Below are 17,713 nucleotides of genomic sequence, written 5' to 3'. Positions count from 1 at the left end.
ATGGAGGGGCCTCAAGTGATCAGAATGAAGTGGGGGTGGGTACGGAACTGGCATCTTAGCACATTTGTTTTAAAGATTCCAGAATGCTCCAACCTGAAGAACATTTCTTATCTAGCATCACAAGCCTGAAACTGAAAATCATTGCAAGAGACTGAAACCCATAGCCAATGAAGCACCAAGTTATATGAAGAACAATCCCATTTCTGAACTGGCTAGCACATGTTTTCCTTTATATGCTTAATAAAGTATTACACATATTTAAGAGTGGTGCTGTATTATCCTAACATATTCAGTGTTTCAGCTTCAGAGTACTGCAAGACTGACTCAGTGAATCTTTATTACAACTACTGAAGCAATAAAGAAAACCCCAAAGGTCTGTTCTTTCGTACTCTAAAAAGCATGGTTTCTCTATGCTATGCAGTTAACGTGCAGGTCTTAAAGAAAAGGTATTCAGAACATAGAAAGGTTTTCTGATCACACATACTTTAAAAAATCTGGATCTGAAACCTTAACATCAAGCTATGGTAACTTTCCAGAACCTAAGTGCCTTCAGCTTGCCAACTCATTTAAAAAACAAACAAAACAACAAAAAAAAACCCCTATACACCTTAGGTTAGAGGGCAAAAGAAGACTCAGTCTAGCATACAAAATCACAACAATTTGAATAATCTAAAGAAATTCCAATTTCCGATCAGCTTTTCTTTTTTTCATTTAAAAAATTATAATTTAATTGAAGAATCACAGTTAGAATTAAACAGAGAGCTTCTTGTACTTGTGGCCCAGGAGAGTCATATTAATCACACAGTGTTGCCAGCGTGTAGTTGTCACCAGCTCTGATTCACCTCCAGACAAAATTCAGTACTGCCACGTAGAAAATAATACATCCTCACCTCCAGAGAGTACTGATACTTGGACCACTTTCTAGAGACTGATAAACTATTATTGCCAAGCACAGTTTTGCCTTATGTAATGTATTTTTGGAAGAGTAAGAACTTTGCTTTTGAATCAAATACATAGCTTTGTAAAAGCAAGCAAGCAATACCACACGTCAGGTAAAAAATAATACACATCTGCATTCCGTATCCTAAATAGGGGTGGGGTGGTGTTGGGGGAAGAGGGGCAGAGGGAGGGAGAGAGAGAACACAAAAAGTTTCTGCTCTCTCATTTCTGAAAACTGAGACCAATGAGGAAGATGATGACATGGTAGAGGAACTACTCAAGAAAATTGGAACCAGACAAAAAAAAGAAAATATTTATTTTTTCTGATATTCATATGAGATATATAGATATATAAGCTTACATTGCTTGGATAGCCTGAAATTCTGTCCTAAAATGGGTGTGATAAATACATTTAAAAGTTTTAGAACATAACAATAGTCAATGCACAGTAGTAACCTTCATGAATTAAGATGCTCTATTTTATATTTTGACATCAACATCATAACAGAAGGCAGTTCCCAATGTTTCTTCAACCCACAGCAGAGCAGCCTGTCAAACCTTCATTTAATAGGCCAGGTTACAGGACATCCTCAGAACGGCAAAAGCTTTTTCAAGGATTTGTAAGTGAGTAGCCAAGAACTAGCCATCCTCTTCTACACAATTAATTTTGAGCTCAGGATTATACTGCACTTTATTCGAGATGAAAGTTGTCCTTAGAGACTGTATCGCATCCCATGTATCATAACCTATACCACTACCCAGGCTAGATACTATGAAAGATGCATAGCCTTGTGGTTTGGGAAATTTAAATTGCTTTCCTTATCTTTCCCCTTCATACGAAAGCCCAAGAAAATAACCCCAGAAACCATAGTCCACAGATTTATGAATCAATACAAACACTCCCAGTAGCAACACATGCCATTCAAAAATCTCACAAAAACAGCAGATGGACTTTAAAATATTAAAAGGAAGGTAGGTTAAAAATTAGCTCCATTTCCTACATGCATGGTGGTAATTAAGATAAAGAACACATCACAGAAGTGATACATCCTGGAAAACTTCCCCCTGTGAATTAAAAAAGTCTCCTAACCTGTTAATTTTACATAAAATTGTGCCTATTTGCTTTTGATTTAAAGATCAGTTGACACTGCAGGACTTCCTCAGATCTTTGTTCTTCTTCACAGCTGTGTACAATAGCATCCAACTGAAATTAAAACCTTTGTTTAATGTCACTGTTGTTATCCCCATCATTCAGACAAGAAATCTCACACCGTGAAGAGGCATCTCTGTTTTGTGCCGTTACTGTACAATCAATTAAAAAAAAAGAGTTAGTGCACCCAAATAAACATGAGCTTCAAGGGCAGCACAATAGAAGTTTGTTTACAACATACAGTGGATTACACAGAAGAGTTTGCCAAATTGTCACTAACCCAAGCTGATTAAGTCTGCATGGCAGACAGCAGACATTAGCACAGGTCTGGAAGCAGTAAAACCACAGTGGCTTGGATTCAATGCTGTACAAATATGACAAACTGTTTTTGAAGCTAATGTAGGCATCTTAACACCACATTTCCTAGCACTCCCTGTTCTAGGATCTGCTTCTGCAGAGCCAGTGTGGGTATAGGCATGCCCACAGTCCTTCTTTCATGTTGTTTCAAAACAGGGAGTTCTAGCTACTTTTCAACAGCCACAGCAATGTGAAGTTCTACATCTCGCTTTTCTATCTACTCCATCAGGTGAAAAGAAACGAGAAAAAAAAAAAAGAAAGAAAAAAAAAAAAAAGGCACAATGTTTTAGTATCTTCTGTATCCTCCTCACCAGATGAGACATAAGAGTAGAGGTAGGGAGAAAAGTAATTCTCAGTACTGCGCTCTCCCTGGATTGTACAGATTGTGCTGCACCACAGCAATCATCTATTTACCAGTCAAAGGATCAAAAATCGCCTCAAAGTCATCCAGTCCTTCCCCCTGTGCCATGGTAATACCCATTATGTTTCTGTCACAATTCCCAGATGTTTGCATCACCCATTCTTAAAATTTTTCAGAACTTTTCCTGATAACATATTCCAATGCAACAGTGTCTTACCAACCAAAGGAAGAAAACAGATCATTGTGAGAAAAGTGTATATTCCACATACTTAGACTAACCCTCACTCTCATTTCTCTACTACCTCATTCCCTTCTTCGAAGCTGTAACAACAGCTCCTCGTTCATTCAGTCATTTCTTCAGATAGCTGGGTATTCTTACAGCTCCTCTCCAGACTCCTTGCAATGGGTTATTATCACTTCCTTTTTTTCTTTTTTTAAAAATAAATTCTGTATTCAAAACTGGATACTACCTCAATACTGGCTAGCAAGATTACTTCATTTAACTTGCAGAATACACTTCTATTCTCACTTATGTGATGCAGGCACAGGACATCACAGTAAGAATTAGAAAGGTCCTAAAGGTTTACTGAAGGAAGCCTCAGGGAGAAGCATTTGGTCCTTCTGGCCTTCTCCGATTGCTCCAGTCAACCAGGAGGCAGTAATTACTTTAAAGAAGACTCACTGTGTTTGAAGTAAGGAACTGGGCTGTGGGGCTCATACTTCTGCTATGCAAATCTCAGCCCCAGTGTGAGAACCAGCCCTATTAAAAAAACCCCTTTTCTAAGGGCAGAATTCAATAATTCTGTGACAGTATCTTGGTATGATATTCTCTAATTTTAAACCTGCATAACAGTGTTGACTCATTATTCTTGTCATCCATGATAATACGTAAATCTTTCATATATATAAAACAAAACAAAAAAACCCACCCAAAAGCCAAAACACTATCTCATGAGTCCATTCCTAGAGAAAACAATCATTTTCAAGCGGTTTAGCACTTACCCACACAGTCAGTTCATCCAGACATTCTTTAACCACAGTTGTGACATTTTCCACGATAAAGAGTCAGGCTTTCAGAGATCAACCACTCCTCTCCTGTTAGTATTTTGGAGAAAGAAATTGCGTTAGTCTAACATGGTTTAATCGTAAAAATAAAATCCTATGGGCTACTGCTCATTTCTTTGTCATCTTCTACTGCTTTAGGAGGGTTTAATTCCCAGGAAAAATACTGGAACAAATAATCAAAATTAAACAACTGGCTCTACAACTTCTCATTTCCACTTCCCCCCAACCCCCATAAAGGCAGACACTATAATCGCTCTTCTCAGTGTCACAGTATTACATGCATCCTCCATGAATTAAGTAACTGCAGCAGCTCAGGGATTACATCAGCCAGCTCTTACCCTTTCAATAGCATTTTTTAAATACTTCAAATTTAAACTTATATAAATGCTCTATAACTTGTTCCTTCCTCACATCAGTTTAGCATTTTAGCACTTGCCTTGAACACCATGCTCACCTCCAAGTCCCAGTCACTCTAACTAAAGATGAAGTGAAGAAAAAAAAAACCACAAACCCCACACCTCAGTCTGATTACCATTATCTGTCCACAGCTCCACTCTTCAAACAGCAGCAAACCTTCCCCATCTTTCTTTTTACTAACATTATATTTCTATAAGGATTTCTTTTTACTCTTTTTGAGTTGGCCATTCTGAATGTTGCATTTTAATTATATGTGCCTGTGCTTTATTTTTATACTTGTCCTTGGCAATCCAGCCTGGGTTGCCTTTCCCTCCTTGTTGTGTTTGTTGTTAAAGTGCTCACTAGTAGACAAGCCAGCCTCTCACTACTTCTCATATTTTCCTCCGTGGAAGAATAGTTTCAATTTCTGTCAATAACGTAATTTCTGGAAGGAACAATCTCCTATTTTTTTTTTTTTCCTCTTAACACACAGCACTAGTGGATAAGATTCATGTTAACCAGACTTACCTGAAGTTTGCCTTTCTAAAAATCCATTGTTTTATTTCACAAGTTCTCCTTCACAGACTCACATTTGATTACTCTCACACACCTTACTTATATTCTGGTTGTAAACAAAGCTTGGAAGAGCATACCCTGTGGTTGCTTTCTTCATATTTAGCACACAGAAAGCTTTACAAAGGCCCTCCAGGAATTTCATAGGAACCTGCATTCCACCATACTCTCTAACCAACACTCCTAGGTAATTAAAATCCTGTGATCTGGATGATTTCTGCTTGGTGTCCACAAACATCTTCATCCAGAAAATCTCCCTGATTTGGCAGCCTTCAGTCTCCTCTACCAAGACAGTAACAATATTCTTTTCCTTTTTATTCACACAAACTCTTAGTAGAATTGTTCAGAATACAGAAGTGTATTTATTCTGCCATCAACTGCTTTTTCAACTCCCTTATGTCACAGACCCCAATATTCCTGTACTTGGATAAATAATATTTTTATCTTGGAATATTTGAATGTACAAATGATAACCGCTTAGATCATATTATCTCCCATCTGTCACTGATCCCAATGCTGAGTGCTCCTGAAATGTTGCTGTTGATACCTCTTTTAAACCTTAACTGTTGTTACTTTTAATGTTTGCCAAAACTCTGTATGAATGTTACCACTAGTAATAGAATATGCCTTGCTACAAATACAACAAAACTTTATTCCCCACACTTGTTGCTACTTTAAAATCAAACAGTAACTTTTCACCTACTGAATCATTGCACATATACCTGCTATGGTAACAATACAATGCACAACAAGTACTGAATTTAAGCTATGCATAGTTTATAATTACCTAAACTAATATAACATCCAGGAAATAGGAGGCATTACTATCAATTTAGAATTTTAAATTGTCAAGAGGAAGAATCAGATAACATTTCATTCATCTTTAATTCATTTAACTTTTAAAAATACATCTGCAGACAAGTATTTCAAATGCTGTTGAATTTCACTGAAGGCTAATGCGAAAAGTTCATGCAAATACAAGCCACAAACCCTGCTAACATTTTTTTTCCTTATAGACAAAGACTAAAAGAAAGATTAAATACCTGGAAAAGTGTTCAGCTTCTATATATACCAAAAGTCAAATAATTCAGCCATTGTAACCAAGCTGACTTGAATGTCAGCAGGACTAAGGTCTCTGTGCCCAGAAATTCCTCTCTTCCCTCAGCTACAGAAGTTGAGCTAACAAAAAGCATTATCACTTCCTTTGACCTCTGTCCCTACATCATTAATGTTGGGTGGTGGATGCAATTTACTATTTCTGATTTACCCATTTTACTCACAACTTGCTAAAAACAGCACTATTAACAAAAGATATAACTTGCAAATAGCATGTATCATAAATGCAGCGTTTGCTAAACTGCCTTAGTTGTTTCTCTCTGAATATATATATATTTTTTTTTTCCAGCAATAAAGGTTCTTGTGAAAAAAAGCTTTCCAAGACCAAGGACTCGCTGGCATCCAAGCAAAACAAACCCAGCTCTATCTAGCCCGAGGAAACTCTGCAAAACCATCTCAACACTGCTGTGTATTCTGCTGTATCAACACTAGCAAGTCAGGAACCCTAAGCACTGGGCTGTTGATGGCAAAGATCATGCCAGCAAAATACTGCTGAAGGCAGATGTAACCACTGACATCCATAAAACCTCTGTGTTATGTGGCAGACAGTTCACGCTGGTCTCCCAGTGTTGTTCACATTGCTGAGACCAAAACATTAAGAACAGAAATTGTTGTGAGGGCAAATGAGTTTCTGCTCTCCATGTTATTCCTTTTTTTAAATCCGCTTTTAAGAAAATGTACTTCCATTTCACATGCTCCTTATCCTGTTTCAAGGAGCTGATAAAGAACTTTCTAATTGTTTACCTGAAACCACTCCAAGCAGGCAATCATAATTAATCTTAATGCAAGTCAGTAATTCAGAAAGGAAATTATCCTGTTACACCTATTGCTGACTATGTGTTCTGTGATTCCCTGTACTGAATGGCAAATGGCCAATTAGGAAAAAAAAATAGTAAAAAAGAAAAAAAGCAAGACCACCTCAAAGTAACAGACTAGCTGAATCTTTGAAACTCAGAATTGCAAGTCCCAGTATGACTGATATTCCCAGTCCACACCACAGGCATTCCAAAGACAGATGGGTGGTTCAATAACATGAGAACAAAACAAGGAGCAACACACCTTTTTTGAAGGCATTAATGGTTTGCAGAAAAATCTTTGGCTGCTTAGCACCTATCATCGCTGTACAATGGTCAGGCTCACAGGAGAGAGAATCCAGCATAATTATAAGTCACATTCAGAGAGGAACACAGCCCTCACCTCTGAAATAATCCACATCTCACCGTGGTTGGGAGCATACACTTCCTGCAAAGTCCAGCACTGAAAATCAACGGAGTTCCTCAAAAGGCAAGATAAGCTTTTTGTCCCCCATAGGTCTTCTTACAGGAATACTGAATATATGACACTGTTCTAAAACACATTTATTGTACTGACAAAGTTTTTTAAAGTGTCAGAAATGTGCAAGGAGTAAACAGAATAGCTATGTTTAATAAAGCACATGGGTCTAGTGTAACAAGTCACAGATGTTTCAACTTCAACTTGTAATTACAAAAGTAACACTTCCCTACACAGGCTCCCTTCTTCCCTTATATGTTCAAGATCCATGCTTACAGAAACAGTAATCTTAGTGTAATGCCAGTGAAGCAGCAAGCCAAATTACCTCTCCCTCGCAGGTTTGTTGCATCAGGGCAGGGGCCTGCCACATCAAAAAGAGTTAAGATAATTTAGTAAAAACCCACACTACTTTTTGGAGCTGGCTGCACAACAGCAATTTTTCATTTGTTGCTCTGGCTGGTGTGTCAGAAAAACATCTGAAAAATGTTTAGTTAGTACAAATACATGAACTGTTAAATGTTAATAAGACTAACTCCAAAATACAAAATTCTCTACTGCTCAGGGGTACCTGACGTTTTAAAAAAGATTTTGTGAATGCAAGCAGGATTGATTTTTCAGTGGTTCAACTCTTCAACCATCAGCACAGTGCAACAGAAACAGCCAACAGTTAAACTCAAGTTACAATTCAAAAGTGTAATGGCACATAGGTCTTATCAATAGCTTAAAGGGTTTTGGTTGTTTTTTTGTTGGTTTTGGTTTTGTTTTTGGGTTTTTTTTGCATACATTAGGAAATCCTTCTAGCTGTGAGCTCTTTCACTAGCATCACTTTATCACTTCCCCAGGCAAACTAAACTGCTACTGGAATAGTCACCACCTTAGGCCTATTTATATAAAAGTTTTCACAGAAATAAATCCTACCCTCCACCAACATACCATACAAACAGCTTGTAAAAAATGAACTAGAAGGACAAAAAGCACAAGTGTCTTTCAGCAATAGTTATTTATGCAAAGAACCTAGAAAGTTTTTATTATCACACAATAATTTTTTGCCTAAACCAGACCAGTTATTCTAAGGTATGCAACTGCTTAAATAGAATAAACTGTGTCTATCATACTGCTTGGAGACTACAGTAGAGGTACAAGGGGAGATGACATTTGACTACATTTCTACAGTTAAACAGCAAAAGTTACATAATAAGAATTTGCCTAATACTTTTAGCACTAATCTAGCTATGTATTTCACCACAGAGAAGCAGATAACATGCCTTCTGCAGTGCTAATTATGGTTAAACCAGAATTAACTGTCATGGTCTATTGTCACTGTGCAGATAGGCAATTCAGTATTACCTCACAATTTAACCTTTTTTTCTTTTTTTTTTTCTTTTTAAGATGAAAAAAGTCATTGATTTCCCAATAACTTATTATCCATGGGAAACCACCACAGTTTGAAACAGAATAAATATCAGGAAAAATTCTGCAACTGCTATGAAAATGTGCTTCATTTAGTTCAGAGAGAGCATGAGTTGAAGCCTTACAAAGAGTTGTGTACATCTTACACAAACTAACTCAGGATCTCATTCCTCCTTTTCAGGTGGCAGTTGAATTTGGAGGAAAAATACTACATGTATATATGGAGCTAAGGTTTCAGGACTCCTGCATGCAGATAGCTATATTTGTGTCATGTTTCAAAACTTTTCTCTCTTAATTGAAGGTAATCCCACTAGATATCACAAGTAACACATTCCTAGATCATGTCTTCAAATACCTTGAGCCTCTACCACCACTGCCACCTGCTCTTACTTTACTTGCTGTGCTTCCATGCCACACAGAATTGCCTCACCTGGACATGCCATTCAAGATCACTTTTGACAAGAATTTTTTGGCCACATGGTTTAAAATGGAAAGCATTCTTATCATACCAGAGTCATTTACTGAAAGATACCTATATATTATAATAGGAAGTCTTGTAATCAAAGCCTAAGACAGAAAGTAAGACAAGATGCATTCCCAAAAGCTCCTCATTCTTTGTGACACTAACTTTAGCTGTGAATGCTTTGCTACCATCACAGCATCTCCAAACTTAAGACTTTAAAATATACCGGTGTGTGTATATACATTACACAGGAGTAATTATGCCAGAACCACTTATAACTATAAGCGTTCGCAAGTGCATTCAAAACTGTTCTTTCAATTCAGCCCAGTCAGTCTTCAGACCTGACCCACATCTAACTGACCTGCTCCCCATGACACAGCGAATTCCTAAATCTACTTTTCAAATGGATTAATCCCATCAGGAAAAGGCACCGTTTCTTGGAGGCTGTCTGCATGCAATTCTTACAGAACAGCCATACCAGCAGCTACTTACAAGCCTTTATTTGGCTACTCTGCCATACTGCAAAAAAGGACTAAAAAAAAATTCAGAGCTTCCAGATCACTAGTCCCCCAGCTTCTGAGCAGTGCAGGCCTTTGTAGCCTCTTCTAGAAGCACCCTGAGGTTGCTTGTCTTGACTCAACACTATCAGAGCATGAAAAGTGCACCCGTAACATATCTGAAGTATAGACATCCACTGTTGTGTAATACATTACCTGAAACACACCCAAAAGCAGAACAAAAAAAGCACTATTTTGCCAACAGCCTTCCTTCATGCCCTCTTTCCCAGGGACTTCCTCCAATGGGGATAGCATATACGATTTTTCCTGGGTTGTAGGTCAGTCTTACACTAAATAACTGCCTGATTAGACCGAGAAGAGACCACAAGCAAGCTAACAATGTCAAGTCAGCATGTTTGAGTACAAGAGTCTTAGAGTTTAAGGGTCTGTAAACCAAAATACAGTTATAAAACTGTTACAGAAAAGGATGACCGGAACAAGAGGTCACAAAAGCCCTGTTCTCAGCAGCACATAACGAACACCACTAACATACCAACTACTCTGGACGTGCTGTAGAGCACAGCGAGAGAGAACATCTCCCTCACATATTTGAGAGAAACTACTAGTCATAATAACATTATACCAAAAGGTGGAGACCTACATTTTTTAAAACTTAAGTATGCAACTCAAACATTAAGAAACTAAACAAGATTTCCATAAGCCCAATTAAAATTTGAAAAGCCCTTGCAATGAAACCTGCAAGCATCAAAAAGCATCATTTGTATACTAATAAATAAATATATGCAAGAGTGGAAGGGCGGCATTTGTGAATAAGTTTCAAAAAACCTTAAAGCTTGATGTACATCAAAGTAATCTTGATAGCCCTTCAATGAAGAGTTTAGCAGAAACTGATGCTTCAGATGGTACTCAGAGTACGTAAAACTGAAGACTAAAGCTTAACAGGCATCAATGCATTAGTATAATCTTTTGAAAAGAAAATACATCTACAGTTTTCTAAAATTCAGTTTCATGCCAGGATCAAATAATACCAAACCAGCAGCACTTTCTCCAATCTTGGTTCTCTTAGTTTTGGATTCTATGGAGTTTTGTATTTCATTTAGGGAAAAAAAAACAAACCAAAATAACCCTCACAGATGATAATCCAGTTTTTACCATCACCACCATATAGTTTAGACACAACATGGAGACAGTAAAGTTAAAAAAAAAAAAAAAAAACACCACCACAGAAGATGTAACTGAAGTTATGTTTCTTCCGTGGGCTTTGGCAACACATTTTTCATCTTTTTAATAGAATTGACTTATTTTTCAAAGCACATATCGTCAATCACCATGGATCAATAAATAGATTAAAATAGCTGTTCGCAGAGATCAACCAAACACATTTGTCTTGATTGAGACGGGCAACAGAAAAAGGAATCTGGATGTTCCATCAGCTTCACAACTGCCATCCTCACACCAGTATCTCACTAGTACAATCTTGCCCTTTGCAATTATTTATACTTTACAAAGTAGATTGTAAATTCTGTCTTTTCTGTCTCTCTTTGACCTTCCACGTTCATTAAAGTAGAGCCAGAGGGGAAGAAACGAATTACAGCATTAGGTCCTAATTCTTAGATTAGTTTCAGATCAGGTGGACTCTATACACAGCCCAGCAGAAGTAAGGCAGCACGAATAACGTGAAAACCCTAATCCGACTTTAGTCCTTCAGGTATTATAAACCCTTCCCATCACCATTTCTTCTAAAAGGTTTAATTCTAGAAATTACAATATAAAAACAGCACAGGACAGAAACATAGGTCTGTACTGTATGGCCTAACACTATTACCATGTTGGTGTGAGAGAGATCTCTTTGAATGGATAGTTTATCACCACTCCCTCTTCTCTCTGAAAATGAAACAAGATAAAAACATCATGCTTTACCACTAACGAGCTGAGGCCCTGAATCCTTCTTACAGCTTCAAAGAGGAATAAAAACACTGTTGTACAGATGAAAAGTGCAACTATAAACTCTTGCACAGCATCAGAGTTTCACATTGTTCAACATAAAACATCTAGGCAGAGAGAGAGCACCTGCAGATTCTGAAGTCTTTTCCTTTCAACCAGAAGTAGTATGGCAGCATATAAAACAGCACACTCATTTTTAGGCATTTTTCTTCTTATCATCATCATATGATATGTGTTAATGCTAATTGGAAAACCAATCACACACCCCAGGGAGGAAGATGAAATCAGACTGAAACATAAGTCACTAAATAGTACCAAGCATTCCTTAGCGCTTCTCAGTTAAAAGAAACCACATGCCCCAAGCCAGCAAACTGTCCTATACTGGCAGGCTGGCGCTAGACAACTCCTAACAGACACTGTGTGTGTATCTGCCAGCATCTACAGATTTGTCCACACGGAGTAACTCAAAATCATGCCGAGTTCCTACCAATAACCTGGGGTGACAGAACACGTTCACATGACCTTGCTAATAGCTCCTCACTGCCTCAAAGATCACAGAGGGAAACACAGCAATCACTTTACCAGGCCACACCGCCTTCTCCAGTTACCAGGACCCTGAGGTTGCCGAGACATCGACTTTCCTTTGACATCCCAAGAAAACATCAAAATCGCCTTCAGTGATTTGGTGAGCGACGCAATAAGAGTACTGAAGAAAAAAAACCAAATCAACGTTACTGGCCTGTTAAACCAGAAGCCAGAACCCAAACTGACAACCCACGGACAGGGTCACACGGCTAACAGACGTACCTACAAATACCTGGCACGACATAAACCGTCACACTTGTGAGGAAAAAGCCTTGGACATAAAAGCGCGCATCCCACGCTCTCACCTCGCCACTCGCCCGCTCCCCGGCTCAAAGCCCTGCGCGAAGCCCGGGTCCTCTCCCAGAAGTCTGCGACCAACACTGCGCGGGTCGCCCTACAAACCAGCGGCGGAAAAGCCGAGCCAGAAAGATAAAGGGGATTAGGCAGGCATTACTTCCAGTGACCTATATACTCCGCTCAGCGGCCCTGAGGCGATCAGCAGCTGCTGGGCTGCGGGGTAAACCAGCCAGCCGCCCCACACCGCCGACGAGGCGAAACGGCGGTGAGACGCCTCCTGAGCTGGGCGCCGGGACACTGCTGCCCAAAGGCGGGCGGGAGCGACTGCGCCCAGCGCGGGGGCCCCGCCGCCAGGGCCGAGGCCCGTCCCCAACCGCCACCGCCCCCTCACGGCTCCCGCCCCGGGGGGCCCAGCCCCTACCTGGCGCGGGCGGTGGCGGAAAGTTCCCCGGGGAGGGGAGGGGCGAGGCGGGCTCCGCTCCCCCTCTGCCGAAGCGACCGGCTCCGGGAGGAAGGAAGGGAGGGCGGGAGGGAGAAGAGGGGAGGGAGGCGGCCGCCCAGGTAAGTCGCCGGTCAGCAACGGGGCAGCCGGGGCCGGCGCTACTCCCTCAGGAGGGAGGGATCCCCCTCAAGCCCGCCCTCACCGAGCGCCCCGGAGGCTCCGTCCCCTCAGGGCGGGCGTCTTCCCCCCCCTCACACACAGAGCGGGCAGCCCCAGCTCGGCACCAGCCGCGGAGTTTGTGTAAGCGGGGGGCCGGGCCGCTGAGTCAGAGGGGCGGGGAGGAGCCGGACCCGGCAGGGCGAGGCCCGGCCGGCGGCGCCCGCTCCTGCCTCGGCCGCGGGAGAGGGCCCGGTCTGCGCCCGCCTAGGCAGGAGCGGTCGCGGAAGAGGAGGGCGTCGGTCGGTGCCGTATTTTGAGGGAATAGTTGTGGTTAGCAGGTGATGGGTCTTGGCCCGGAAAGAAACACGCTCCTCAAGAAAAAAAAAATATAAAAATTAAAATCTATGCTTAAAAGAAAAGTGTCGTGGATAGACCCTGTATTTTAGAAGCGATGCCACAGGAGGAAGGTGGCCCCAGTTATGCGAGTCACTAGGTGGCACTATTATACACGACCCTTTTTAATTTTTTATTCTAATTTTTGGAGGATTTCTTTCTTTAGACAATACCGCAGTACATGAGTGTTGTTCCCTCTCAGCGGAAAATGCAGGTGCTCCTTGGGGCGTTTCTCTGCAAGCAGGAGCATTTCAAGTCCTCCTTCCTCGGTGAGCTGCACACTGGCTTTTGGGGCCTGTTTGCTTTGTTGAAGGTGTAGACGTGGAGGGAACCACCTGCCCACCATTTGCCTGGAGGGTTACTCATGTAGCCCCTGTGAATAACTGTGAAAGATTCCTGCCATCGAGTCCTCCAACGTGGAAAAGCAAAAAAAAAAAAAAAAAAAAAAACAAAAACAAGTACTGTTTTAAATCTAGCCCATAGCACTGAAACAGGTGGCCCAGAGAAGCTGTGGATGCCCCCTCCCTGAAAGTGTTCAAGGCCAAGATGCCCCTGCTCATGGCAGAGGCGTTGGAAGTAGATGATCTTTAAGGTCCCTTCAAACCCAGACTATTCTATGATATTACTTACAGAATCACGGAATCATGTAGGTTGGAAAAGACCTTGAACATCATCCAGTCCAACCATTAATCTAACACTGACTGTTCTCAAATATTTACAAATTAGAATTAGAGATAATTCCCAAATGATACAAGCTATATAGTTCTTAGTTTTAAATACCTCACTATAAATTTGATAGACTGCTGTGGTGAATAGTTAAGCATGGTTTGCTATGCTATTGTATCTTCTTTTTTTAATGGCTTCAGATAAATTAATTAGACTGTACTGATTTTGATTTCGCTAAAGACTCAAAATAGGAATACAAGGTGGCCTATTTAGGTAACAGCTCATTTAAATAAATGTATAATATAATTTACCAAGTGTAATGGTGTTCTCTATGAGCTCAAGAAGTGTTCTCTCCATATGCTCTGTGTAATTAAAGAATAAGTTATTAAGATTACTAACTAACTAGATCCATACAAACTAACTCACACCTAGGTATGCCAGAGTTAAAATTTCCCAATCATTGAAAAATCTAGACAGAAATAAAACTGATCTAACTTGAGTCAGGTTCCTCCACTTAGAAAGACAAGAAGCATCATTGGTTCTTGTAAAGTATCTTGACATACACTGAATGTAAATCTAAGCTTTAAGGAGAGGGGTAAGCTGCCATTTCGAGAGACTATAATTCTTCCCTCTTATGCTGTTGTTTATTATTCTCAGAACTGCAAGATGAAATACTAGTTCAACATAATTCTTTTATTGCAAATACTATGGTAGAAGGGCCCAGCAGAGCTACTAATGTGATCTCCCTCATAATCTGAATCCAGATTCTGTTGCCTAGATGTCTGGGTGTGCGTGTCTCTTGTTGGAGATGTGAATTCCTACTTTCGGTCTGGTATTTCTTACCATTTATTGAGGAAGCAGCTTCTGTGTGTTGCTATAGGCCTGGGTACGCAGGTGGGTGGCATTTGGTGGCTGCCTAGGATGTCAGAGTAGAAGCCAGCTTGGAAATTCAGTAAAATTGTCTAGATGACTTTAGCAGAAACAGAGAGGATACTTCTGTTTAAATTATTTCATCTCAGAAGCATGGGAACTATCAGCCAGCACACAGATGAAAGATGCCCTTTGTATGAAACATCTCATCATAAGGATCATTAAGGAGTGAGCCTCTGAAACAGTGCCTGTTATGGATGCTGATATAATCTGTTTCACTTCCTTGTATTGCTGCTCTAAGCATTTTAAAAACACTCCATAATTATTTTTCCTGTGATAATTAGGTTGAATCCGAGATAGCTGTCCCTTTATATCCCTATCTCTTAATCATTAGATAAGCTGTTCTATCACACAGAATTAGAAGAGATGGAAGTGTAAAGATGACTTACCACAAGCTCCCACTAATCCTCCTACTGCCCCTCTTTGTTCTGAAGGCGTTCTTAGCTACTAAGAAATACTTCACCCAAGTAAGAGAGGCATAATGCTTGAACCCAGACACAATTGATCCACTAAATAGTTGCAAGTAGCAAAGTTAACACAAGATTTAACAAACACCATTTGCCAGTCTTGAATGTCTGTCATCAGTACAATTGTGCAGCGCCTCTAGTGAAGTTTAAGCAATAATTAAAACTAAGTTTGTATTTATAGGAGTTAGAAAATGTAACAACATGTATCCTCATACTTTTGGTCACCAGTTTTACTCCATGGAAAGCTCAGGCTTTCTAAAGAAATTCCAGAAAATTCCTGCTTTTTGCGACCCAGGGGCATGCCTGCAGAATCAGAACAAAAAAAAAAAAAAAAAAACAATGTTGCATATAAAAATGACCAAGTGTATCTACATATGTAAAAAAGAGCTCTTTTACTATAAACTTCTGTACCATTTTTTTTCATCTTACATATTTTAATGTTATATAAGCAGTTGTCGATTAAGAAGTGTGCTTTATGCTAAGAATTTAACTACCCTCTCCAATTACAAATTGCAGGTGTACTACTAATAGAAAATCCATTATATAATTTCATTTAAAAAAAAAAAGACCAAGTCACTGTCAACAAACCACAATGCTAACTATAGATTAAGTGACTCTTGAGCTACTCCATTTAAGACAGATTTTTCTTAGATGTGATTTAGATATCATCTCAGTAAAAAACCCCTATACTACATTTGCTTCTCAACAAGAGGTCTGATTTCCAGGAAAGGTATTAGAGGATAAACATGTCCTGTTTAAGAATGAAGAGGAACACAGGAAGGTGTTCTGAGACATGTTTCATGCTGTCACAGCCTTTCTTCCATACCTTCTGTGAGCAATAGGAAAAAAGCAAAACTGCTTTAAATCTTCAGAAAGGTCCTCTAAGAATTTTCTCTGTACATACCAAAAAACCTTTATATTAAGAAAGAACTATACTTTTAAATATTTATGAAATATCACTGATTATTTCTACCTATATTGTGTTTCATCTGAACGGTGTAAACCACACTTATCCTTTAATGTACAAAGATGTCCCCAAGCTTTTTTGAGATACCATTTTGCAGATATTTTGCTTCAACACACAATTTACAATGTACCATTTAAAAATCATTAGGATGTGAAAGATAAATGCTATATTTACATGGATCCAGACACTTGGCTGGACCAGTAACTAATGAAAATATTTATACAGATTGGAAATTAATACGTTACATTCAAGAGCTTAAGCAATACAATAAATACAAGAAACCTAAGATTGCTAAGAAAAAGAGATAATGAATTCTGAAATGTCTGTACTTTGACAAACAGAAACAACTTTAAAGATTTTGTAATCTATCTCAACAGGTATTTGTTGATTTACTTGTTTCAAGACAACTCTTTAAACAAAAGAAAGTTTTTTAAGGAAGTTATATAACATGATTTAGTTAAAATGACTCACCTTTGACCATTATAAATCAGTGATTTATGAGACAAACCGAATTAAGTTCACTGTCCCTTTAACAAAATTATTTTTCCTCTTTAAAACCAGATTTGGTTATCTATGATACATTGTAAGGGCCTGACACTAATTTTGAGAATAAGTTAATTCACTCTGCTCCAAAAGCCAGTTTGCTTATAGTCTGTAATTTCTCATATGCCGTGAAATGGCTCAGGTCAGCACTGCTATCAGAAGAAGTAATCTTGCCTTCTTCCACACATTCTGTCTCTCCCTACACTTCCATATTCCCTGATGTAGTCAAAGAAAATCTATGCAGCTGTTTAATAAATGAGATCAGTTCCCTGATCCAGATTACAATTAACACATGTTTTTTTAAGGTTAACTTTAACATGGATCCGTTCTTTGATCTGGTTCACCTGCCACCACATAAATCCTTACCCTGGCACAAGAGAGGGAGCAGCATGAGGGCAGGAATGAGCTGGGGCACCGTAAATTAGAATAAAGAGTATGTGAAGCTGAAAGTATGATTCCAAAAATGTCTTTTAACTAATAGGTATCTAGAAACAATTGCCCTCTAACCTATTGTTTGTGAGGTTTTTGCTTAGGAGTATGTGTCTAAAGCACATGCTATAATACATCCTCCACATTATCTGAGAACGTGCCTTTGTCGTCTTCAGATACTCTTTTTCTCTTTGTGCTTTGAAAATGCAGAGCTGAACCCTGGACTTGTGCTGTAAATCCTTCGTGTACTTGGGGAGGAGGAGGGCAAGTG

General features: G+C 39.5%; 1 protein-coding gene across 1 annotated transcript in view; it reads right to left on the bottom strand.

Annotated features, from left to right (window-relative positions):
• The window catches only part of FHIP1A (FHF complex subunit HOOK interacting protein 1A), a 100,363-nt gene extending 87,894 nt beyond the window's left edge, over window positions 1–12,469 (bottom strand). Inside the window, exons 1-3 of the mRNA XM_074905619.1 lie at window positions 12,372–12,469; window positions 12,147–12,270; window positions 3,810–3,902 (exon numbers count right to left, since the gene is read on the bottom strand). The gene's annotated coding sequence lies outside the window, so the exon portion shown is untranslated. The remainder of the gene's footprint in view (window positions 1–3,809; window positions 3,903–12,146; window positions 12,271–12,371) is intronic.
• Between the last annotated feature and the right edge of the window lie 5,244 nt (window positions 12,470–17,713).

This window comes from Athene noctua, chromosome 4 (genome assembly GCF_965140245.1).
Source record: "Athene noctua chromosome 4, bAthNoc1.hap1.1, whole genome shotgun sequence".
Lineage (NCBI taxonomy): Eukaryota > Metazoa > Chordata > Aves > Strigiformes > Strigidae > Athene > Athene noctua.
Note: the sequence above shows the minus strand (reverse complement) of the source record. Positions and strands in the feature narration are given on the sequence as shown.